Genomic DNA, 25,138 nt, shown 5'->3' on the forward strand with positions numbered 1-25,138 from the left:
ATAGCAGCTGTTTGCAAACACAGATTTCCTACTCTGGATGTTGATCTTGACCTGCTGTGTCTCAAGCTCTCATTTTGCATAAACAAAAGAGCGTTGGGGAGTTTGTGGGGTGGGGTGGGGTGTCTATGACGGATGTACCTCGGGCAAATAAATCTCTTCCTTGCTGATGAAGGGAAAATGAAGTGTTAGTCCTTTGGCATGATGTGTTTAGTGGACAGATACCAATCCCTGCTTGACTTTTTTATCATAACATACAGGGTGCCAAGTGCATGAAAATGGCAATGCCTCCAAACACTATAAAAATATTCTTTGCCTCCCTGTTGCCTGGACCTTTGTCTGAGATTTATACTAATCACAGTAGCTCAGACTGCCTGAAAGAAACCTGTGGCTATTTCCTTGAATAAGCATGAATGGCTTTTGTTTGTTTTATTTTATTTATTTTGAAATATTTCTGGACCACTTTTGCAATGGAAGCTTGCAAGGTGACTCATAAAACAATATGAACATTAAATATACAGCAGATAAAATAACAAAAAATAAACCCATGCCAACAATGATTAAAAATGTTGCATAATAAAAGCAAATATAAAATTGAAAACTCCAGAAATTCTGGTTCTATGTGGGTTGAAACATTATGGCTATTTTTAAAATTGGTCTCTGTTTGATTTATAATAATGAATTGATGTATTCATATATCATGCTTTGATTGGAGATATTTTAGAAGTTCAAGTTACTTCTAAAAAGTGGGATCATAGTTATTTTATTCATTGCCACTGGCAACCTATATATTACCCCTTTTCAGATAAGAATAAGTGGCTAGATATACGCCAGTCCACCAAATGTAAGCCTTGTATAGTGTTTGTTACTTGAGAAGATGGAACAATTCTTTATGGGTAGGAAAACATCTTTTGATCTTTCCTAATTTGGTGATCTCCAGCTGGTCTTGGATTGCCACTCTAAGAAATTGTGGTAACTTTAGGATTCTTGATATATCTGGCAGCATCACTTGGAGAAGGCCAGTTTATTACATACAAAGTTAATTGGAGGAAATCAAAATATGTTCACAAAAATGTTCCAAAGAACAGTACTAGTTAATTGCACTCTGTCTTGACTTTAATTTATCTCTGAAGCCAGACAGGCTTCTATGAAATTGAAATTTTTAAAAAACATTTTTTTCTGAAATTTTAATTCTTCCTTCCTTGGCTATTTATTTATCTCATTGTTTTACATAAAGATAGCAAATTTTTTTGGGGGGGGAAATAAATCCTTATTATTTATACTTTTATTTGCTTCTTATGGTTGTTCTTCTTAAAATTTGTAATTTCAGTTTTGATTAGTTTTTATTAAAAAAATAAAAAAATCCATCTGTGAGGTATCCAAAGTTTGCTTGCATCCATAACATTGAGGCACTTCCAGGTTGAAAGGATTAGCTAGTGACATCACCATTATCTGGGGGACACCCAGATGGGGGCTCCTTTCATGCCCCTGGCAGGAACTGGAGCGAAGGATGGGAGCTCATCCTCACCCCACAGCAGCCCTTGAGTCTGTAGACAGGTTGGAATACTTCCATCCCAGTATCCTAACCACATGAGCCACGGTGCTCCTTGGCATCCAAAGTTATGATGCTTGAATAGGTATCACATTTGGATGGTGATGGTGGCATTGTACATGAAACCACCCATGAAATTTTTATCAGGGAGCTAACCAGGTGCTAATTGGACCTGCAGCCTTTCCTACGACTTGTTTTGAAGAGGAAAACCAGAAAGAAAGGACAAATGTTCTGGAAGAAATACCACCTTTTTTTGGCAAATGAGATCCCCCCCCCCCTATAAATGGTGGTGTCCATTCTATAGCTAAAATCAGAATGATACCTTTAAGAAATGAAGAAAATCATGCCAAGAAGAACCAAACTTCTTTGGAAAAGGTAGGATATAGCGAAAAAGTTATGCCCTGATGGAACGGATATGCTCAGTTCAGCTGCCACTTTGAAGCTGTAGCTCAAAGCTGTATGCAATTACTCTTAATTTTATGGTAATGGACAGGAGACATCACCATCACCACCACCACCACCACCACCACCACCACCACCACCACCACCACCATCATCATCATCATTATTATTTTCTATAAAAAAATTATTTTTTCATTTTCATAACATATAACCACATGTATACTATTACATAGCCAACATTGTATTGTATTACTAAATGTTTACATCAATTCATCTTACCATCAACTCCCAAAAACAATTATTGGCTCTTCTGCTCTCCATATACCATATTTGTACCTTATCCATCACTTTCTTCTCCCTCTCGTTCCTCCCCCTCCTTACCTCCTTTCTTCCCTCTGGCATCCTTCTCTTCTCCACTTCCCCTTCCTCTCTCCTTTTTCTCTCTCCCCTTTCCACTCCTCCTTTCTCTCCTCTTCTCCCCCCTGCCCTCTCTCCTATCCCTCTCTTCTTTCCTTAACTGTCTGACAGGAGACATTATTATATTGCTAAATTTCCTTTAAAGTCTTGTATGGAAAGAAGAGGACCTTTCTTAAACGAAGTTCTAAGTAATATAGACTGGGAAAGCAGTGCATATTAGTGGCCAAACACAAATGTTATGTGCAGATAAAACTCATCAACTTGCATTTGAAAGTGAAAGGATTAAGTATTATTAAGTACTTATTACTTAAGTACTTAATAATACTTAAGGAATAACTGCCATGGTGCAGTGGTTAGAACGCAGTATTGCAGGCTACTTCTGCAGACTGCCGGCTGTCTGCAATTTGGCAAGTTCGAATCTCAGCAGATTCAATGTTGACTCAGCCTTCCATCCTTCCGAGGTCAGTAAAACGAGGACCCAGATTGTTGGGAGCAATATGCTGACTCTGTAAACCGCTTAGAGAGGGCTGTAAAGCACCGTGAAGTGGTATTTAAGTCTAAGTACTATTGCTATTAAATAGTAAAAGTATGTCTGCATGGAAACCTTAAAATGGACAAATCTTATTGATTTTAGTTTCTCCCCTTTTCATATTTGTGACTCTGTCCATTTTAAAAAAAATTGGATTCTAATTGTCCCCCAGTAATAAATACAGTACATTTCACCCTATTTGTCTGCTGTTTGAGTGTTAAGACTGCACACATTTGTAAGCATTCTTGTCCATATCTGAGTACCTCTTTTGGTATTCAAATATGAACAGTTTCTGAAAAAATGTGCCTAGTATAAGATATTTGATATGAATTATTTTCATGAATATATAATTTTATTCCTAATTATTATCAGTTTGAATCAACCCATCTTGGGATGAAGTCCTCTTCATTCAAGGTAATGGATTATTATTTAAAATGCTGGTTGGGTTGATAGAAAGATGTGTTGTGATTGCCCAATGTAAGGTTGAGAGAAAATGACTGGTCCAAGGTCACCCAGCTGGCTTTTGTGCCTAAGGGAGAGCTAGAAACTAGATGTCCCTACTCCTAGTCCATTACCTGAACCACTAAACCACATTGATTCCATTTGTATATAGAATATGGATCTGGGGCTTCCCCCCCCCCCATCTGTTCAATCATACCCAATTTTTGGAGTCTCTGTGGACAACCCCTGCAGTTTTCTTGGCAATGTTTTCAGAAGTGGTTTGCCATTGCCTCCTTCCTACAGCTGGGAGAAAGTACTAGGCCCAAAGTCACCCAACTGGCTTCATGCCCAAGGCAAAGCTAGAACTCAAAGTCTCCTGTTTCTAGCCTGATGCCATTACCACTACATCAAACTGATTCTTTAAGCAGATTATAATAAATGTCTGCAATAAACTGACTGCATTCAGTTTATTGGGCCACAATGTGCATAGATATGGCTCAGTTCATAAAAACGCTCCGGCAACACTAAACACAATATTTGCACATTGCAGGGAAAGTGTTGATCCTTGCCTAAAAAGGGGCAAACGATATTCTCAAAATAAAGGTTAAAGAGACAATATTCATGATTACTTCTTTTGAATATTTCAAATAACTCTTCTGAGGAGTCTCATTAAAAGAAAAGATAAATTAAAGCGTTGTAGCAAACAGAAAAGTAAGTACACAGAAAGTTATAGACGTTCAGCAGAAGCTGCAGCACTACTACAGCTAAAATATGACTTTGTCCATGGTGTGGCTTCTAATAATCTGATTTTTATCCACCCGCCAGTCTTCTAAGTATGTTTTTGGATAAGCAAAACATGGTTTTTTTCTTAACCCTTACAAAAGTACCTACAAGTAGGGGAAGCAAACAACTCTTGTCAATTATCACTCTGACAATACTGGGACAAAATAGTTTCTCTTTTGTATGCGCTATACAGTAGTTTCATCCATCTGTATCAAAACTACCCATCCTTTTGAGTTGCAAACTGAGCACTTGGCAGTATAAGTGAAATATTTTTCTCCTTTTAAAGCAAAGCATACCTGATGAGTGAAGAAAGCTTAAAAAGAACACCTGAGGGTGTTTTTTTTAATTTTTTTAATTGTCATTTTATTTTAACTGTTGAATACCTTACCGGAGAAAAACAGAGGCTGGCTCCCAGCAACCAATCTGCGGAGACGAAGTAAATGATAGGAACAATAGTTCCCCCTCACTTTGGTAAATCGTTGCTTATATCTTAGGTGTTAATTTCCATTCTTTAAGTAAGCAGGGATTGACATTTTGCAACCTTTTTATTTGAAATATTGTGTGGGGCTAACTTGATGAGGTGATGAAAAGTGGGCGCTTCTAGGATTCTCCGGTGTGTTTTTGCAGGGAGTGAGGTCTTTATTTTGCTGTTCTAATGTGCATAAACTGACTTTTTAATATTTTCCATTTCAAAATGCTAAGAAAGCATGCTGGCACTGTAGAGTAAGTATAATCAGAGATGATTCCTGGAGCTGTCTGCAATGAAGAAGCATTAGATTGCCAATCTCTTTAGTTTATATAAATCTTTTAGGGTAGGGACAGAAAAGATGTATATACCAAAATTTCAGTTAATGTTCTGGCTGGCCCATGAAGTAGCACTTCATTATTATACTGGTACATGGAGATTATGGATGAATATAAGCAATGGAATCAGTGGTGGGATTCAAATAATTTAACAACCGGTTCTCTGCCCTAATGACCAGTTGGGTAGGCATAGCTCGGTGGTCATGTGACTGGGTGGGTGTGGCCAACTCAACGTCACTCAATGGGCGCTTCACATCAACTGTTACAATGTAATAAGGGTTAACCGGAGGCAGTTTCTGTAAGCAGGGCAATAAAGATTAGGCTAGAAACAACACCAGAATGTTTCCTTCCTGCCTTCCTTTACAGGGATCAGCCCTGTAAAGTGGAAAAAAACAAAAGGAGATTTCTTCCATCAACCGGTTCTCCGAACTGCTTAGAAAGTTAACAACCGGTTCTCCTGAAGAGGTGCAAACTGGCTGAATCCCACCACTGAATGGAATTTTATCCAAGCCATCCATAGTGTCTTTTAGTTTAATGCAATTTAAATGCTGATGAGACTAAGGCTAGAGCCAAACAAAAATGCCCCTGTAGTGCAGACAAAGAAACTCTGCTAGTCCTTTTACAGAGACGTTTTTGGAAATTCATGGCCTCCTTAAAAGGCTGTACTGCATTTTACTTTGTGGTCATCAATTCATCGATACTATTTCTCCCACTCAGTCAGTTTGGATGCTCCAGATGTAGCAGTACCTAGAACAGTGATTTTCCACCTTAGCAACGTTAAGATGTATGGACTTCAACTCCCAGAATTCTGTAAGTTGAAGTCCAAACATCTTAATGTTGCTAGGATGTAGAATTACTGCCCCAGAGCATTTTTGGAGGGAAACTGTGGTCCCTCAGATGGCAGCCAGTTTTTTTTTTTACTCCAGGTTCCCCAGAAAGACAATTACTTCCAGGAAATTCTTATTTAAAAAAAATGACAGCTGGTCTTTCTTTCTCTACTCAGTCAAGAATTGGAACATGTGAAACACATGTCCAAGCTTGTTTCTGGAATGCTTCTGCCCACTGGACTGTGGCTTCATTATCAGGCAGTTTCCTGTGCACTCTGTCCAACTTAAACATGACATTCTCTCCTTCACGAAGGCATCCTACTCTAAGGTAGAAAGCATACATGTACCCACTTGCAGCTGTTTAAGAAAAGATCCTCTCTCAAAATCTGTTTAAAAATACAGGGCTACTGACAATGGCTTAGTGTCAGTCTTGCAAAAAAAACTGCTATTGCTTCAAGGCAGATGGAATAATTTCCATAGTAACCACAGCCCTGTGAGAAAGCTGCAAGAACAGATCCTCCTCCCTCCTCCATTCAGGTTTCTTTCAATTTTTGTGGAGGCTGCATTAGTTCCCTCTGTGAGACGATTATTGAAGGAGATGCTTTGGAAACAGGCAGCTGGATTAGCTGTGTGGCATGACATCAATTACATTGTCAACAAGCTAACTTTGGGGGCGTGCCTTATTGAACACCACATGTCCACCGGTGTGTAATAATAGGGTTTGATAGACCTTGTTCTCTCAGAACAGAATTCTGAGTGCTAGGGAGTGGTGGAGAAAGGAGGTTTGCTTTGAGCAAGGGGAAGGTTTCAAACTCATCCTTAGTCAATGTTCCAGAGAACATCAAATTCAACTTCCAAAGTGATATCAACAGCAGCAGAGGGAGGTGATATGTAGGAAGCAAGGAGATGGTGTAATAATTTGATGGTAGGCCTAGCAGAAATTTCGGGGCAGATGAGGATATGTAAGCCCACAAATATATATAAAAACATATTTTTTAATTCATCAAATATTAATAACAATGTTTCTTTTTAATGTATTTAGAATAGAATAGAATAGAATAGAATAGAACTGGAAGGGACCTTGGAAGTCTTCTAGTCTAGACCCCTGTTCAAGCAGATGTATTTTCAAGCAGGAAATGTCTTTTAATAAGTTCCTCATATTTTAATCAATTATCATAAAGGATTTTCCATACAACTGAAATTAGAAGAACAAAACAAAAAATTATCACTTTCTTTTCTCTAAGATAAGAGATATCAGATCTAAGCTGCAAAAATCACAATAACCACCAGATGGCAGCAGATAGATTACTCATTCTTTGCTGTCATCTAGTGCTTTTGCAAAGGATTGCAGCCTTAAATAAGTCTCCCAAGGCATTATAGATTCACAGTAACACAACAGCTAGTTCCAGCATATATAGGACTGACAGCTTATTCTTATAATATACAAACCTTGTTTTTTTCTCCAGATACTGCCACAAAATAAAATCCTTCATATCTTTCAGGCTATCTGCTATTTTTCAGAAAAGTGGTCAGTAGCTAGAAAACATTGAATAATGGGTTGTATCCAATAAAATGAATTTTAATGTGGAGAAAAGCAAAGTTTTACACATGGATTGAAAACACCAAAGGTACAAGGACAGATTATTTGCCTTTCGACACCTGCCTTCGAAACAGTAACTGTGAGAGGGACGTTGGAGACTTAGTGGACGATCACTTAAACACGAGTCAGCAGTGTATAGCAGCAGCCAAGAAAACCAATACAATTCTTGGTTGTATGAACAGAGGCATAGAATCAAAATTACATGAAGGATTAGTACTACTTTACAAAGCCTTGGTAAGACCACATCTGGAATATTGCATCCAGTTTTGTTCACCACATTACAAAAAAGATGTTGAAACTTTGGAAAAAGTGCAAAGAAGAGCAACTAAGATGATTAAAGGTCTGGAGGCTAAAACATATGAAAAAATGGTTGGAAGATTTGGGTTTGGCTAGTCTAGAGAAAAGAAGGACAGTGGGGGGGGGGGAGGAATGATAGCAGTATTCCAGTATTTGAGAGGCTGCCACAAAGAAAAGGGGGTCAATTTATTTTCCAAAACACCAAAGGGCAGAACAAGAAACAATAGATAGAAACTAATCAAGGAGAGAACCAATCTGGAATTGAGGAGAAACTTCCATTAACCAATGGAACAGCTTGCCTTCAGAGGTTGTGGGTGCTTCATCACTGGAGGTTTTTAAGAAGGAACTGGACAGTCACTTGTCTGAAATGGTACAAGACCTCCTGTTTGAGCAGGGGACTGAATTAGAAGATCTCCAAGGTCCCTTCTAGTTCTATTCTGATTCTGATTCATTAATGGCTAAGTACCTTGACTCAAAATATGTTCAAGTAAATAAAACAGTGAAGAATCCATTCATAAAATCAGCATGAAAATTGCCATATGTTGGTGAAATCCTTCTTGAATTTTTTTCACTATTGTTCTCATAAGTTGAGAACACTTACAAATGTAAGACTCAAAAACATGATGGTATACTTGAAATAGGAATTACTTACAGATGTCAAAGAGCATTGTATTTAGATTTTGTACTCAACTACTTTTGCAGGAGATATATTTTTAAGCAAATTATCCAGGCATATTAATTGTGGAGGATCTAATTAGCAAAACCCTATTGAGTATGGACTTTTCACCCAAGTGACAGAAAGTCTTAGTTGCCAAAATTGGTTCTGTATGTTAGAATGATTCTCTTAGAAAAGAATAAATTCCTATAACATATGATTTTGTACTTCTCTATCATGTCTCCACTATTTCTTGCAGCCAAAAATCTCCAGTGTCATCCTCTGGAGTCTTTGGTGCTCTCTGAGCTTGGCTGTTTTCTTGTAGACATTTCATTATCCTAGGCCAGTGATGGCTAACCTTTTTGTTGCTGGGTGCCAAAAATGCGAGGTTGCGCACACGATAGTGTGTGTGTGTGTGTGTGTGTGTGTGTGTGTGCGTGCCAGCACCAGGGGTGGGTTCCTGTGAGTTCCAACCAAGAGGTTAGAGGTTTATATAAGAGGTTCCACAAATCTACAGTGCTGTTTAGAACCGGTTCCAGCTCCCCCCCCGCCTGTCCACACATCATCAAGATGAAGAGCGAGAGGAGGAATTCTGGGAGTTTAAGTCCACAAGTCTTAAAGCTGTCAAGTTTGAACATCCCTGGGTTTTTTTTCCTAAAGGGTTAGGGGTGCAAGGGTCTTGTAACTTGACAGCTTTAAGACTTGCACACTTCAATGCCAGAGTTCCTGAGCCAACATGACTGGAGGAGGAATTCTGGGAGTTGAAGTCCACAAGTCTTAAAGCTGTCAGGTTTGAACACCCCTGGGTTTTTTTCCCCTAAAGGGTTAGGGGGTGCAAGGGTCTTGTAACTTTACAGCTTTAAGACTTACATGCTTCAAATGCCAGAGTTTCTGAGCCAACATTTTGGTTGCTAAGCAAGTGTTGTTAAGTGAGTTTCACCACATTGTACATGTTGGCCATGCCCACCCAGTCACATGGCTGACAAGGCACTCCCACCCCGTCATATGACCACAAGCCACTCCCACCTGGTCACATGGCCAGCGAGCCACTCCCACAAAGTAGGCCACACCTACAGAAGAGGTTCTAAAAAGCTTTGAAACCCACCACTGGCCAGCACCCATAATGCAAAGGGTGCCCCCCCACATGCGCACTTACACACAACCCTTTTCCACGTGCACCACACTATTCGCCTCCAAGATGAACTTAGTATTACCTCTGGTGGCCTGGAGGAGGCTGTTTCCCCCCTCACCAGGCTCCAGGAAAGCCTCTGGAGAATGGGAAGGGCGCAAAAAGGGCCCAACAGACCAACTGGAAGTTCTGGTAGGCCCGTTGGGCCTGTTTAATGCTCTCCTCAGGCTTTGGAGGTTTTCCTGAAGCCTGGGGTGGGCAAAAATGGCCTCCCCCGCCCCCCGGAGGCCCTCTGGAAGCTGGAAATGGATCATTTGTGAACTTCCGGTAGGCCAGTTGGGCCCATTTTTCGCCCTCCGGAAGGCCAAAAATCAGCTGGCCAGCGCACAAATACGTGCCATAGGTTTGCCATCACAGTCCTAGGCACTGATGACGTTACATAGTTGGGTAATAAGTTGTTTGTAGGCAAACAACCAATCTCAGAGAGCACCAAGGACTCCACAGCTCAACCTGAACATCATGTATTCTCTTCTATTGGTACTATAGTTCTCCTTCAGCGAGAAATTGCTTCATCTTCCTAATTGTTTTGGTTGTCAATTTTTGTACTATTTTTGCACGTTATTTTGAATTAGATAGATTGATATGTTACCTCAGACAGCCAGATTTTTCAAAAGTTTTGCTCCCTGAAAATCTTTTGGCGATTATAACAAGGCCCCTTTAAACACAAACAGAATTTCAGAATGATAGTATCATGTAGCAACCTTGAGACATTCGAAATTAATTTTTAATAACTATAAAGTATTTAATCGCATAATGTTTCCAACATGCTGCATTAATTCCACAGAACTGAAAGTGCTTTGCTACTGATTTTGATTTGTACTTTGTGTCCAATGCATCTTGTTATAGTGTCCAATAATAGTCAGCCAGCAATGATGGATTCCTCCAAGCAACGTGATGTCATCTGCAAAATCTAAATCTGTTAGATGGGCTGTTGCCCATGGGGCGCCAAAAGATTATCCATTGCTTTCTGCATAGCAAAGTCCATGGAGGGAAGAAACAAGAATGGCGAGAGTATACATCTCTGTCTTACTCCTGTATTGATGTTAAAGAAAAATTATATGTGGCCAATTTGATCTATGGTAGCCATAACAATTATCACAAAGCTAGAACTCTTCAAGAGTATTATTACACCAACTGTAATATTTGCTCGTGAAACACAGAAATGTACAACCAAGCCAATTAAACAGTTAAATGTTTTCCAACAATGCTGCTGGAGAAGAATTTTCCACATCTCATCTCATGACCACATCACTAATGAAGAGGTGCTACAAAGATCATATTAACAACACCTATCGAGAACTGTGAATGAATGTTGAATGGAGCTTGTTGGCCATTTCCTATGTATGCCTAAAGTCTGGCATCCAAAAATTGCATTACGTTGGATAGCTCCTGTAGGACAGAGAAAACAAGGCTAGCTTCAGAAAATTTGCTGCCATACACTTAAGGAAAATCTTAAGATTATCAATGTCCCTTGGGATGATGCCAAAGATGCTGTGAATGATCAAAACCACTGGAAAATACTTACCCAATGAGATCTTCATAGCACCTAATGATGATGATGATGATAATTGATGGATTTCAGTTGCCCAGCTACCTTTTTTCCATTGTAGCAATGTCCTGGTGAAAACTTTCATCATGTTCATCACTGAAGGCATCTAGATTTCCGGGAAAGAAGTCCAAGTGAATGCAGAAGGTGAATATTCAGTGACATGTTGCATTCCATGGTCTTGTATGCTGTAAGAAATTTGTCAACAAACTGAATGTAGTTTGGTGCTCTGTAGTTGCCAAGAAAATTCTCCACAACATCCTTGAATGCTTTCGAGGTTATTTTCTCTGCCCCCACTAACAGATCTTTGAACTGCTTGTCAATGATGACATAACTGATCTGTGGACCAACAAAAATACCTTCCTTAATTTTGGCATCAGTTATTCTTGAAAACATCTGTCTCAAATAATGAAAACCTTCACTTTCCTTGATTATTGCTTTCACAATTTTTTTTATTAGTCTGAGTTTTATGTGAAGGAGAAGGAAAATATATTTGTTGGATCAACAATTGGTTCATGTGCCATGTTTTTCTGTCCTGGAATCAAATTCTTTTGGAGTGTTATTTTCTTTCTATTGTTATGCAACTCTCTTGTACAGCTGTCCCATTACACATATGAAGCAACAGTATTTGACTTATCCGAGCTGCATTCTAAGCCCAAGAATCACTACATTTAGATGTCTACAGATATTCTAATTGTATTTGGTGTACTGGATATGCTTCAACAACAGTTCCACGTTTTTCATGTTTCTTTCATGTGTACAGCATGGCCAACAGATACTGAAGGGTATACTTTGCTGTTGTATAAAAATAGAAGATTTCTATAAATAGCAGCAATAGCAGTTAGATTTATATACCGCTTCATAGGGCTTTCAGTCCTCTCTAAGCGGTTTACAGAGTCAGCATATCGCCCCCACAGTCTGGCTCCTCATTTCACCCACCTCGGAAGGATGGAAGGCTGAGTCAACCTTGAGCCGGTGAGATTAGAACCGCTGAACTGCAGATAACAGTCAGCTGAAGTGGCCTGCAGTACTGCACCCTAATCACTGCGCCACCTCGGCTCTAAAATGGTATATATTAAAATTACATGCTATTTTGTGATTATCAGCCAACAATCTATATAAGATACATAAGAATGTGTTCAGGAAGCAAAATCTTTGTTGTCCTATATTCCCTAATAAGTATTCAAACCAGAGGTGCGTTATCAGGCAAACCAATAGTAGTGGTGGCAGGAGGCTCCGCCCACCTGCTCAGATGCTTCTGCGCATGTACAGAAGCATCGTGTGCAAGCAATTGCGAGCACGCATGGGAGCATGCCTGAACCAGTAGTAAAAATTTGACAACCCACCATTGATTCAAAGATCATATGGTTATACTTGTTTTGTTATTAGTGAATTAGTGAAGTGAAGTTATTAGTGAAGAAACAAAGAGTGTACTCCCAGGTTTTGATCTATATAGTATAGTAGATCCTCTAAGGAATTTAAGTTTCCTTTGACTAAATTTAGTCTTATTGATTTCACTGAATCTCTTCCTAGAATCTTTAATGAAGGTTTATAAACAGGTATGTGCTAAAATGATGCATAAATGATGTTGCAAAATGCCATATTTATTTCCAGGAATGTCTTTGGGAATAAAGCAACTATCAGAGGCATTTTGAGAAAATAAACATTGGGAGTTGGACTTTATTTTAGAGGTCTCTGTGTTGAACTTTTTTAGTACTCTTCTTTTAGCCTCATCAAGAAATCATTCTGAGACTAAAATGAGATTCTATTTCTTCACCTGGCAGAAAATTTGTAACACTAATAATACTCCCAAAATTCCAAATGATTATGAAAATTTGGCTTGTTCTAACAAGATCTGCATGTGGGTTTTGCACAATATCGCTGTAGAAAAGCACTTGAATTATGTTAGGTGTTCATTATTTTGACCGAATGCAATCTTTCTGGATAATATATTTGTAATGGTCTGTTTCCTAATTCCATGCCTATTATTTTAAACGGACTCACTTTATAGTTCTGATAGTACTGCAGTCACAACAAGCTCCTTCCTGTCCTCTTTATTTGGTCTTGGTTGATGCAGTAAATGACTGAATAGTCCAAAGCTGATCATTTCAATGCCGGTAGTAGTTACCCCCAAAGGAAATATTTCCTTTTCTGTAAAGACCTATGTGCCTTGTCATCATAACTATTTTTTTCCTACTGTCTACAACATCTTTCCAAGCTGCATCTTATTTTATTATTTTTATCTCTTTCTTGTTACGCGCAGTCTGTATCTTCTTATCTCTTGTTTATTCAGGTTGCAGTAAAGCATTGCCATTTTTGTTTCGGTGCTTTTTAACAGGATTCTGTCTAAATATACTTCAAGCATTTCTCTTTGGCTGTGCAAAATATGCACCCACTTTCATCTTTATCTCCAGCATCGTCACCTTCCGAGTCCTTTTCCTGGAGGGTTGTTTCAAAAGGGAATGAGGGATGGTAGGGCAGGGGCTAATACCCTAACCTTCCCTCCCCCCCAACCCCCAGAGGCCAGCTGGCAGGCCTTGTTCCACAGATACACCTTTGTTAACATTTCTTTTGTCTTTAGTCTAGTAATTTGGAGCTCTATTCAGTGGGATGCACTCAACCCAGTACATTTTGCTTTCTTAAACAACTGGATGATGGTTTCCGATCATTGTCAATACATGGTAGCCTTTCATTTACTATTAAAGCAATTAAATCTATTTAAAAATTATATTTAATGACATGGATTCTGAGCCATAAAATGTCTATGTCTTTATTTGTAAATCTTGAGGTCCTATTATTGCAGACAAACCTAGCTGTTTTCAAATTGCAATTATTATTATGGCAAAGGTAGATGATCAAATGGAGTTTATTCCTAAGTAATATAAAGAGCAACAAAATAAAGCCTATGGTTGCTTCTCCTCTGTCCTTCTCTCCCTTTTTACATTTTGTCATGCACTGGAGGTATAGCTGGTGTCTCGGGCCCCATTATTGTCCTGCAAACAAAGACAGTTGTGTAGAAAGTGGTCAGTGCTTCTGTCAGGCCTGCATTTATATTCCTTTTAGAATTTTGGCCTGCCACACTTTCTCTTATTTCATTATACTGTTTCTTTAGTATAGTCGATGGGAGGGGGGAATAGAAGGAGTAGGATTGTGGAATGTATTATTTTCATTCTTTACTAGAAGTCAAGGTCATCCTTTGTCTCCGCACTTTCACACCTGACCGGAAGCAGTTGGACGTAGACGCCAGCGTGGAAGAAGAAGATTGGACCATGTGATGGATTGTGGGTAGGGGGACAAGATAATGAACTTTTAACTGGGTGGGATTCTGATGTAACTTCCAGAGTTGGAATCCCACAGCACGATGCCAACATGCCTGTCTTATTAAATTGGAACTTTAAGCATAGTTTTGCCTTCAACTCTGATTTAATTCTGGTATTAATAATGGTATTTGGAACGCTGACAGCTTCATTATATATTTCAGTCAGATATGAATGAGACTATGTAGCTTGTTCACTGTTCCTCCTTTTCTTTTCAGTATATTTCTGAACTGTAAGAAATTACATGCATATTTCAGGATTTCCTCACCTATTTTACCTTTTTCAAAACCAGCTGTTTTTGCTATTCTTGGGCTAGAGGAATAATGTTGGGGCTGGGGGGAGAGAGAGAGAGATTCCTCCCAGAAAATTCTGCCTTGGGATGTTTTTGCATTTGGGGGAAAAAATGAAATTGCTACCTCTTTAAGCCAATTTCCAGGCTTACACACATTCCCACTAAATCAAAAAGGAGTTTGGTAGTTGATAGCTCAGTTTGCCTTTGCTTTTGTATGCTATGTAAACCAAACCATCACTGTAAATGTAATGGTATGTGAGGATAACCTTGGCGGAAGAGGGAAAGAGATGCTGCCTAAGAAACTATCAGACAAGTGATGCAGGAGCGCCCCCATGGCTTAATGGTCAGAGGAAGAAACATAGGCAAGACCCCCCTCTAATTGATAGGGTGGTAAAAAGTAACAGGGGGGGATTTGTACCTTCAGACTTGTAAGATTATGTTAATGTATACTTACAATAAAGTAGAATTAGCTCATCTAGTCATGTTTCCTGTCTGGTTTACCTAGGAGGCCTGACAGTAAGCCATAGTTCATTAGTTTGGTCATAGCATGACATATGAACTGTGTTTTGCTAACTCAAGTTTAGCATGTTTTATAGTTTGTGAAAGCACTAATTGATTGATTGAGATTGAGATTTATTTTATTTGTATGCCGCCCTTCTCCGGGAGGGACACAGGGCGGCGAACAACTCAAAAGGGGAAAGGGGGAACATAGAACACAGTACAAGTAGTTAAAATAGCCAAGAATCACACAACCACACAAGTTGAGCGGGGAGGGGAATTGCCTGATTAGGTGCCATCTTAGTAACCATATAGATAGATTTCCTCCATGATGATATGTTTCTAATCTGATCTTTCTGATGTTCCAATGGAGCACCCACTGCCATTATAAATGAATCCATTTGCTGGTTGATTCAGAGGTGGGTTTCTCCTGGTTCAGCCCAGTTTGGCCGAACAGGTAGTGAATTGCGGCCTGGATCGCAGAACCAGCAGCGACCTAGGCTCACCATGCCCCCGAACCGGCTCCCTGATCTCTTATGCCATTGCTGGCATGTTTCTGCACATGCACAGAACAATATTTAGTCAACTGTGCATGCGCCAGCAACACACGGCCAGTACCGCAAAGCGCACATGCAGCGAACCAGTACCGACCGGTATAGGAACCCACCCCTGGGTTGATCTCTTTCTTTCCACATTTCTGAGCTTTAGACCCGTTTCCAGAGAGCTTGGTCTTTATATAATGTATCCAAATTAAGATTATTTGTGCATGGTCATTTGTACTTCAAATGAGGACTCTGAATCAATTTCTTTGATGATTCCTTTGTTTGTTGCCTTGGTCGTCTATGTATTGTCAGGAGTCTTCTCCAACACCAAAGTTCAAAAACATCAATACTTATACACTTCTTCAAAATCCAACTTTCTCTTTCATAGAATGTCACAGGAAATACCATTGATTGCACCATTCTGAACTTTGTAAGTATATACACATTAAAGCATCTGAATATCTTTTCCAAGGAGGCCATAGCTGCTCTACCAAGTACTAAACTTTGGCTGTTTCTTGAATGTTTCTTCCTTTACTGTTGTTGGCTGATCCTAAAAGGCAGAAGATATCTACCACTTTGATATCTACATTATTAATTCTAAGGCTGGCTGATTTGCTTGTTATGTGTAGATAATTATTTAGAGGGAATATATGCTTTTGCACAACATATATTACTTGTTAAGAAGCAAAATTCATCTGGGAAGTGAACTGTTAAAAGGAAAGGAAAGCAAAGAAAAACAAAAGATTGAGTCAGGCATGCTAAAAAAAACACATACAAAAGTATGCCATTCTATTGCAATCTTTTCCTTACTTGGGAAAGTTTTTTTTAAAAATTCTTTGGAATATTTACAAAAAGAAAAAAGAAAGGAAGAAAAGAATATAGTAATCTTAAAAATACTCCTGCTTTCACATTTTCTCTGAAAGCAGAATTCAAGGTTTAAAGGTGATTCATGCCATTTGGAAGGAAGCTAGGAGGAACTGGTGATCTGCAGTGCAATCTTGGGCCATGCTCAATTAGAACAAGGTCCGAAAGGAGAACATGTTGGACAGCCAAAAGGTTGCTCTGCACCAATGAGCCATGAGACACAGATAAGTAACAACAGAAGAAACATATTTATAGCTCAGGGATGAACTGTGGAGCTTTCTGAGCTTGGTTGTTTTCTTACTCAGGTAGAAAACACCATCAGTGCTAGTTGAATAAAGAAACATCGCAAGGAAATAACCAAGCTTAGAGAGCACCAAGTACCCTACAAATGTTTCTTCATAATCTTTCCCTATGTCTTGTCTCCCACTTGGTCTACTGTTAGTGAAATGTGTCCTGTGTTTAACAGGCAAAAGGAACTTCCTGTTGCTCCCTCTTTTTCTCTTGTCCTTCTGTTTCCTCAATATGTGGTTTAGATAGAGGTGAACCCCAAAGATGCTTTTCCAAAGGCAACTGGAGTTTCTTGTTTTTCCTTGAAGACGTTTCACTTCTCATCCAAGAACCTTTGGGACAACCAAGCCCTGGTTGACTGAGAATCTCCAAAGAGAGATAAGAGGTGAGCCTTTCTTACCCCATGCATTTCTTAATACAGCTAACTTTTCAAATATAACAAATGTTTGCCATTGTTCAATGACAGCTGGACTAAGCTCATATTTTGCATCAGTGGTGGGTTTCAAAAATTGTTCGAACCTACTCTGTGGGTGTGGCCTCCTTTGTGGGAGTGGCTTGCCACCCATGTGACTGGATGGGAGTGGCTTGCCGCCCATGTGACCGGATATGAAGATGCCGACGACATTGTCAGAACCACCTTAAATTACCTCACACACAGCACTGGCATGCATAAGAATATGATGTAAACTTGTTTTTTAAAAGGCATCTTTGGTTTGCGTTAAAACAACTTCAACACACGCAATGTTCTGATTGCACCACAAATGCAGTAGTCATCCTTACCTTTCACAGAGGCACTGAGTTTTATAAATAGGAGCATGATAGTGTAGAATAATCATATCCAAGGACCAGTGGTGGGTTTCAAACAATTTTGGAACCTCTTCTGTAGTGGCCTGCTTTCTGGGTCCACTGGTGGATCCTCTTCTAACCGGTTCGGTAGATTTGACAAACCAGTTCTACCGAATAGGTGCAAACTGGTAGGAACCCACCTCTGCTTTGCATCCAGGATGGCTACCTTATCAGCATTTTTACCTTTTCTCAGGGAGATATTCTACTATTTATTTTTTCAGATTTCTTTCAGCCTTCTACTCATGTTTAGCAACACTCCTGAGTATTCAAATATACAAGTAGAAGCCACCGACCCTCTGTTAGCAAGAACTCCTGCTGGCTGTACCTCAGGCACCACTATGGAGAAAAGTTACAAGAGTCTGTATTGACTGACAGTTGCAGAGCTTTAATCTAAAGCACCTTTCTACAAGCAAAGACTCTGTCTGGCTTTTTCTCAACCTTCACATTTCCTGCTGGGAAAGATGAAGGATGCTCCCACCTCCATTTGTGAAGCCAGAAATTGCCCACACTCTGTAGGGCGAGCCTCACTTAAATCTCAGTGGGCTTGAGGGATGTTCTTTACAAGCCAAATTAGGCTTGTTATTTCCTCAATGTATAAAGAATTGCTCATCAATCCTCTCTGCAGCTTTCTGAAATGCAATTGTTTCCCATTGCTCTTCAGTTAATAGGGAGCAAACTTCTCTTTTGTACATCAAGAACTATATGACACAGTATTTGCATATTCATTGAGTTAAAAATGTGAGGGTGTGATACATTTTGGTTATTATATAAAGACAAATTGGCAAACAGTCCGTGGTCAGATTTCTGTTCATTTTTTATTATTGCTGGCTGTGTTTGAAACTGTTTAAAACTCTGTCCTTTTGTGCCCAATATTTCTGAATAGTTTCCTTTCAGAAAGCTTTCGGTAACCCAACATTATATTATGTAGCTCAAAACCTAGCATATGTACAATTTATATTTGCAGTGAAGGACTCACAAATCAGCATTCATTATAAGACAGACGATGGTTTCTTTCTTTCTTTCTTTCTTTCTTTCTTTCTTTCTTTCTTTCTTTCTTTCTTTCTTTCTTTCTTTCAGACAACTGATTAAAAAGCATCAGCCATTGGTATTTCAGTTTGTGGGTTGCCAGTTGGATGTGAGTCAGAATGCTTTGCTGTAATCATAGATGTCTGTGGGCTGGTGGCTTTCCGATTTCAGTGTCTTCGTGGGCTGTAGCCATCAAAATATTTGGGATTCACTCATCTCTACTTAAGAGACTGGATTCAGAAGCACCTTGTAACCCAGCAGAAGCCTGAACAGTATATGGCTTTGTGAGATGAATTAGCAGGCTTTCACTGCTGCTATGTTGGAAATCCCATGGTAACAGAGGGCATAAATTTGTTAGAAATAGCTTCTGAAAACTTACACTACATAAAAAACCCCAGTAAGGATAGGAGCAAGATGATATTTATTAGGCATGTGCAAGCATTCAAAGGGAATTCTTTTCCAAGTATTTTGGCATCAATCCCCCCTTAACCAGTGGTGGGATTCAAATAATTTAACAACCGGTTCTCTGCCCTAATGATTTCTTCTAAGAACCAAGTCACTAAAACTGCTCAGAAAGTTAACAACCAGTTCTCCCGAAGTGGTGCGAACTGTCTGAATCCCACCATCATCCTTAACTCCAACCTACCTCTACTCCCAAAGTACAGAGGCAACTATCTACACTAAAAACATTGTTGTGAATACATTGAAAGCTTTTTCAGGCTTTCGGCTTGGAGACATAGGATTAAATTTTCCCCTGAAATGATTGTGAAGTAAAGTAGAGGTACCCTGGAAAAATCCTTAGAGCAACCCTTAGGCTGCAGCCAAAAAAGTAAGATGTTGGCTGTGATGGTGGGATCAAAGCTCCGTCTTTTTTTTAAAGGTGACACACCTTGTGTATGACATTTTTGACATGTTTCTGAAACACTCACTGTGTCTTTGAAGGACAAGCTTTCCCCATCACTCAATGGATATGGAGACTAGTGGATCTACTGGCAGGAGGGAAGCCTCCCCACTGAGACATACAACTCCAAAAGCCAACTCAGAAGAAGTCAAGGGCAGACCACCAAGGATTTTTGCCTATTAGCTACACTATTGCCCCAAAAAACTGTTGAGACATGCTAAAACGTTTAAAGAAACAATGGCCATTTGTAGTGTCAGCATTCAGATGATGAATTAGAAAAAAATAATTATGTGTGGCAAATGTGGGAGAAGTAGAATAGAAGAAAGAAAGAAAATAGATGGATAAAGTAAAAATCCTTGGAAGAGCATGCATTGCTGCTGAATGCAGATAGAAGAGGGAGGCATTGATACATATGTCACCAGGAATTGACCTTGACTTGATAGCAACTAATTAATTAATTAATACAATCCTAACTTTTTGGGGGGATTCATTTTCTAATCGGATGTTTTGCTTTTTACTTGAGTGAATGAACACACATCTGTTATGCAATTATATTTAATGGGCCTTTCTTTTACTTAGAAACTGTGTATGTGGTAGATGAAGAAATGAGGAGCGGAATTTTTCATCTTCTTAGTCTCATATTCCGTAGTTCCACAAAAATAGCGTTTTTGGATACTGCCAGAATTAGGGTAACCATTTATGCATCCAAACCCAAACCATCTATATAGTCTTCAAAGGGCAAAAGGGCTCACCTTTACCTTTAACTGTGCTCATGCTAATATTTATGTATGTCTATAACTTTAGAAACAATTGTTCTTTGGTCATTCAGTTGCGTCTCTTTATATCCACACAGATAACATTTTACCAGAGTTATCTGCCAGTTGATGGTTGAAATTTCGTAAGCATTTGTATGTATTATCAATGTAATCCATCAAATTTCTTGATTGCAGAAGCTCAAGATCTTCTCCAGTTACTTTTGTGTTTGCATTGTCTAAAAAATTAAAGCTTGACTTTCATTGTTAATGCTTCCTGATTTACTTCACTTAGTACTGAATCATTTCTTCTTTTTGTTTAAGATATTGAATTATATCTTCTTGTGGTCTAAGATATTTTAAACCATTTTGTTTATTACAATTCAAAACCTTTTCTTTGATCGGCCTTTTTGAAGGTCTGTTGTTACAGCTATGTTACAATTGGGGAAACCATGACCTTGACAATATGTTCCTTTGTTGTATGTGTACTGTACTTGTAGTTTAATATTTTGCCTAGCCATGTCATAGTCTTTCTTTCAAGTAGCACATTTATTTCATGGTGACCATGATGGCCATCAACATCCTTGCATAGGAAGAATGTTTCTCCCTCCACTTCTCTATCTGTATGCATTGAGTGACATTGCCTGTTCAATAGAGTGGTAGGCTAATTTTCATACCCTCTTCTTTCATCTGCAATAAGAAATTAATTGCTTCCTAGCTTCCAGACATTAAAGTGGAATCCTCAGAATATTTGGTTCTTGATATTTCTCCCCCACAAATTTTAATTCCAGCTTTTATTTCTAGTTCAATGTCTCTCATGAAATATTCATAGAAGTTGAATAAATAGGTTGACAATATACAAGTTGGTGTATTCCTTTGCCGAAGTTGAATCTCTCTCCCCCCCTCTCCCCTTCCTCCCCCCTCCCTCTCTCCTTCTCTCCCTCCCTCTGGCTTTGAATCAGTGTAGGCTCCCGGCAACTGCCTACATTACTTTCTGCAGTTTTTCAGAGGTGGTTTCCATTGCTTTCTTCCTAGAGCTGAGATAGAACAATTGGCCAAAGTCATTTAGATAGCTTCATGCCTAAAACTGAACTACAACACAAAGTCTTTTGTTTTGTTTCATTGTTTTTAAGGACATCAGAAATTTGAGTCTAGAATTATTTAGGTATATATTTATTTATAATATTGACAAATTGTCCTGCTTAGTTTATACTTATTCAATTTGTACTTGGTACAACATTAAAATATACTTTATATCAAAAACATAATAGAACCAATTAAAGTGCTAACCTTTTTCTGGTATCATAACCAAAGATCGCATATTTCCCTGTGAACTATTTTTGGGGTACCACAAAACAGTGACCTTTTCTTGATTTCTGACTTGGTAGAGAAAATCCCCAGTTGGACAATATGGATTCATTCATGGTACAATGAGCCGAAGGTCATAGCATATTTCCTGTTGGGAAATGTGTGAAGGAGCGAGAATTCATACTTCACTGACTGAAGCTATGCTTTGCCTGCAGGTGGTTCCAGCTGGCATCCTTGACAGGTCCAGTTAACAAGAATTCAGACAACAAGGTTTTTTGGGGGGGATTCCTTCTGTATCTGCAGGAGATTTTCTCACTGCTTCATGTAGTCAATCAAAGATGACTCTGTATATCGAATTAACCGCATTGAAGGACACATACAATTTTTTTGCTTTGCAAATCCAGTTCTCTGGTCCTCATTCCTAAAAGAATTGCCAATATTGCCAATATCAGTGCAAATTGTTTGACAGAGGACCTGAGCATTTACATCTGTCTCTTCAGTTTACCGTTATTGCCAGCATTAATTTGGTGAAAAGAAAGAAGACATTCAGTGAAATCCCTGCTCTGTGCAACAGTTAAAGCAGGATGGATGATCTGCCTCTCCCCATCAGGTGGCTGAAGCAGAATGTGATATTGCTCTGTGATGCTATTTTGGCTCTGTATACAACAGAGCCCATGGCTGAAGGGCTGGAGATAGTGAAAATGATTGGAGCATTCAATAAGCATTGATGTGGACACAACGGGATGCCTTGTTTTCCAGGGAGTTGTATTTACATCTCTGCATGAGCCTTCTTTAGACACATCTTTGTATTAAGTTTCAACTGAAGAAAAAAGGGTAAGATTTTCTAAGATGTTTACTTTTTTTTATATTATACCTGCTCAAAGCTAATCACATTTTTTTTTAAGTAACACAACTATGAGTTGGAGTGGAGGAAAATGAGATTGTTGCCTGTTTTTCTTATTTTTCCAGTTTTGCTTCTTAGAGTTACTCCCCCAACAAACAAATAAACCCCCTTTTCTAATCTACACGTTTGTTATTTAGCTTCTTGAGGGCAACATTGTTTGACCCAGTGATGGGCCAAATTAGGTCAATAGTTCCAGAAATTCAAAATTTGTGTGGATATGTTACTTTTCTATTCACTTTACTTTATTTGGAAGCTATTCTTTATTAATTCATTTGTATTCCTTCCCTGTGAGACTTCCACCATACATGGCATTCACCCCTTGTTTTATTGTTACAGCCCCAACCCTGGCAAAGAGACAAAGCTGAGAGACAGAACTCTGGGTCCAGCAATTTATCTATCCCATGTCTCTGACTCTAATATAAACAAATCAATAATAATAACAATATCATCAACCAATCAGTAATCAATAACATTATTTATCAAATTTATTTGCCCTGCTATTTAGGTAACATTCTCATCCCCAGAAGTGAGACAGATGTCCCCAGTCTCCTGGCTTTCAAAAATGGGATGATATAAGGTCTCCTTCCTTGAGCAGTGGGTTGGACTAGAAGACCTCTAAGATCCATTCCAGTCCTATGTCTAAATGTCTAAAGACCTAACTCTGCTTGGGGCCCACAGAGGAGCACACAGTTGTGGGACTGGTTAGCACCCTGAAGTCTCTCCCTATCCTTGCCTCTTAAAATTTTCGATTCAGTTTTTATGTTTTTAATATTTTATCTGTACATCGCCGAGAGTCCCGTTTGTTTCTAAATTTTATAAATAAATAGATGAAATAAATATCACATAAATCTAACTATTGTGCTTTAAAACTATGGATCGACATATTGAATAAAAACACCTGGCCAACTGTGATTTATTCAATTAGCCATGGTTGTATAATTACCAAAGGGTGTGAACAAAGTAATTGAATATAATTCTATTATCTCCTGAAAGGGCTGACATGCATTTCCTACATGAAAGGGTGAGATTGTAATATTCTTGTTTCCTTACATTATCAGGTAAAATATAATAGAATATAATGGCATTGATAATATAATTATCATTGCGGGAATTGGGGTTTAATGAAAAGAAGGACTAGGGGGTGATAGCAGTGTTCCAATATCAAGAGCCTTGGTGGCACAGTGGTTAGAGTGCAGTACTGCAGGCTGCTTCTGCTGACCGCTGGCTACCTGCAATTTGGCAGTTCTAATCCCACCAGGCTCAAGGTTGACTCAGCCTTCCATCTTTCCAAGGTGGGTAAAATGTGGAAATGCAGGGAAATTCAAGGCAAACTTTAGAGAACTGTTGTTTTAAAATCATGACAAAAATGTCTATTTGCGTATTGGTTTGAAAATATGAATTTGGATTCGCTTGTATAAACACTTTTCTCCCCAATCCTATTTCCAACAGGCCTTTAACAGATCTTTAACAGATTAACAGAGTTGGAAGGAACCTTAGAGGCAGTAATGGTATCCTATTATCTTCACTACAGGTTCGGTAGCGGGAACATGCGTAGAAGGTCCTTGATGACGTCTGGGTGAGTATGTGGAGCCTTCTGCTGCCACCACTACTGATTCCCCCGAACTGATGTGAACTAGCAGAATACCACCTCTGTTTATAGATCATCTAGTCATCTAGTCCAACCCCCACACTCAAGCAGAAGACCTTACATTATTTCTGACAAATGGCAGCCCAATCTCTTCTTGAAAGCCTCCAGTGATGAAGCTCCCACAACTTCCGAAAGCAAACTGTTCCATTGGTTGATTGTTCTCACTGCCAGAAAGTTCCTCCTTATTTCTAGGTTGAATCTCTCCTTGGTCAGTTTCCATCCATTATTCCTTGTCTGGCCTTTGGATAGGTAATGGTTTTCCTTCCATGGAAAAGTACAACACTAATCTCCTAATGTGAAGAAAGACTGGTAGGACTGATATCACCTTACTCTTGAAACTGGAGGAAAAGGTATGAAAAAAAATAGATAGTTCTTTTTGTTACTCATTGCTTTTATTTTCAGCCTGAGAACCTTTTGTTTTACATTAAAATGGGATTTAAACAAATATTTTTGAAAGGCCCAAGAGGAGGAGGAAGGTGGTGAGCATGCTTTTGTTAAGGCTTTTGGCATTGGCCTCTAACCCTGTTCTCACCAAGAAACACAAGCAAGAGCTTGCTTCCCAGGTCCCCCTCTCTGCCTTGCGATCAGATCAGGGAATGTCTCTGGCCTTGTTTTGGAAGGAAGACCAGCCCTGCCAGAAAAATGCTCTGCCCGCAGAATGCACATTTCTGACCCGCCTGTTGAAACTTCATCTCATTTTACTAATGTATGCTTGGCATGGACAGCACCCTACCTGGGGCTACATTTATAACAAAACACAATGTGCGTGATTGCTACTGCTGTGCTTGTATGCGCACGCTCTGTGGCTGACAGTCAAAAAATGCTGGAGAAAGAAAAGAAAGAGCAACAAAATCAGAAGATCCCATTTGACATTTTCAAAGTGAGCCAAGTGATTTTGTGACATGTCTGACCT

Source organism: Thamnophis sirtalis, unplaced genomic scaffold (genome assembly GCF_051295495.1).
Source record: "Thamnophis sirtalis isolate CommonGarterSnake01/CBP01778 unplaced genomic scaffold, rThaSir2_p1.2 scaffold_1, whole genome shotgun sequence".
Classification (NCBI taxonomy): domain Eukaryota; kingdom Metazoa; phylum Chordata; class Lepidosauria; order Squamata; family Natricidae; genus Thamnophis; species Thamnophis sirtalis.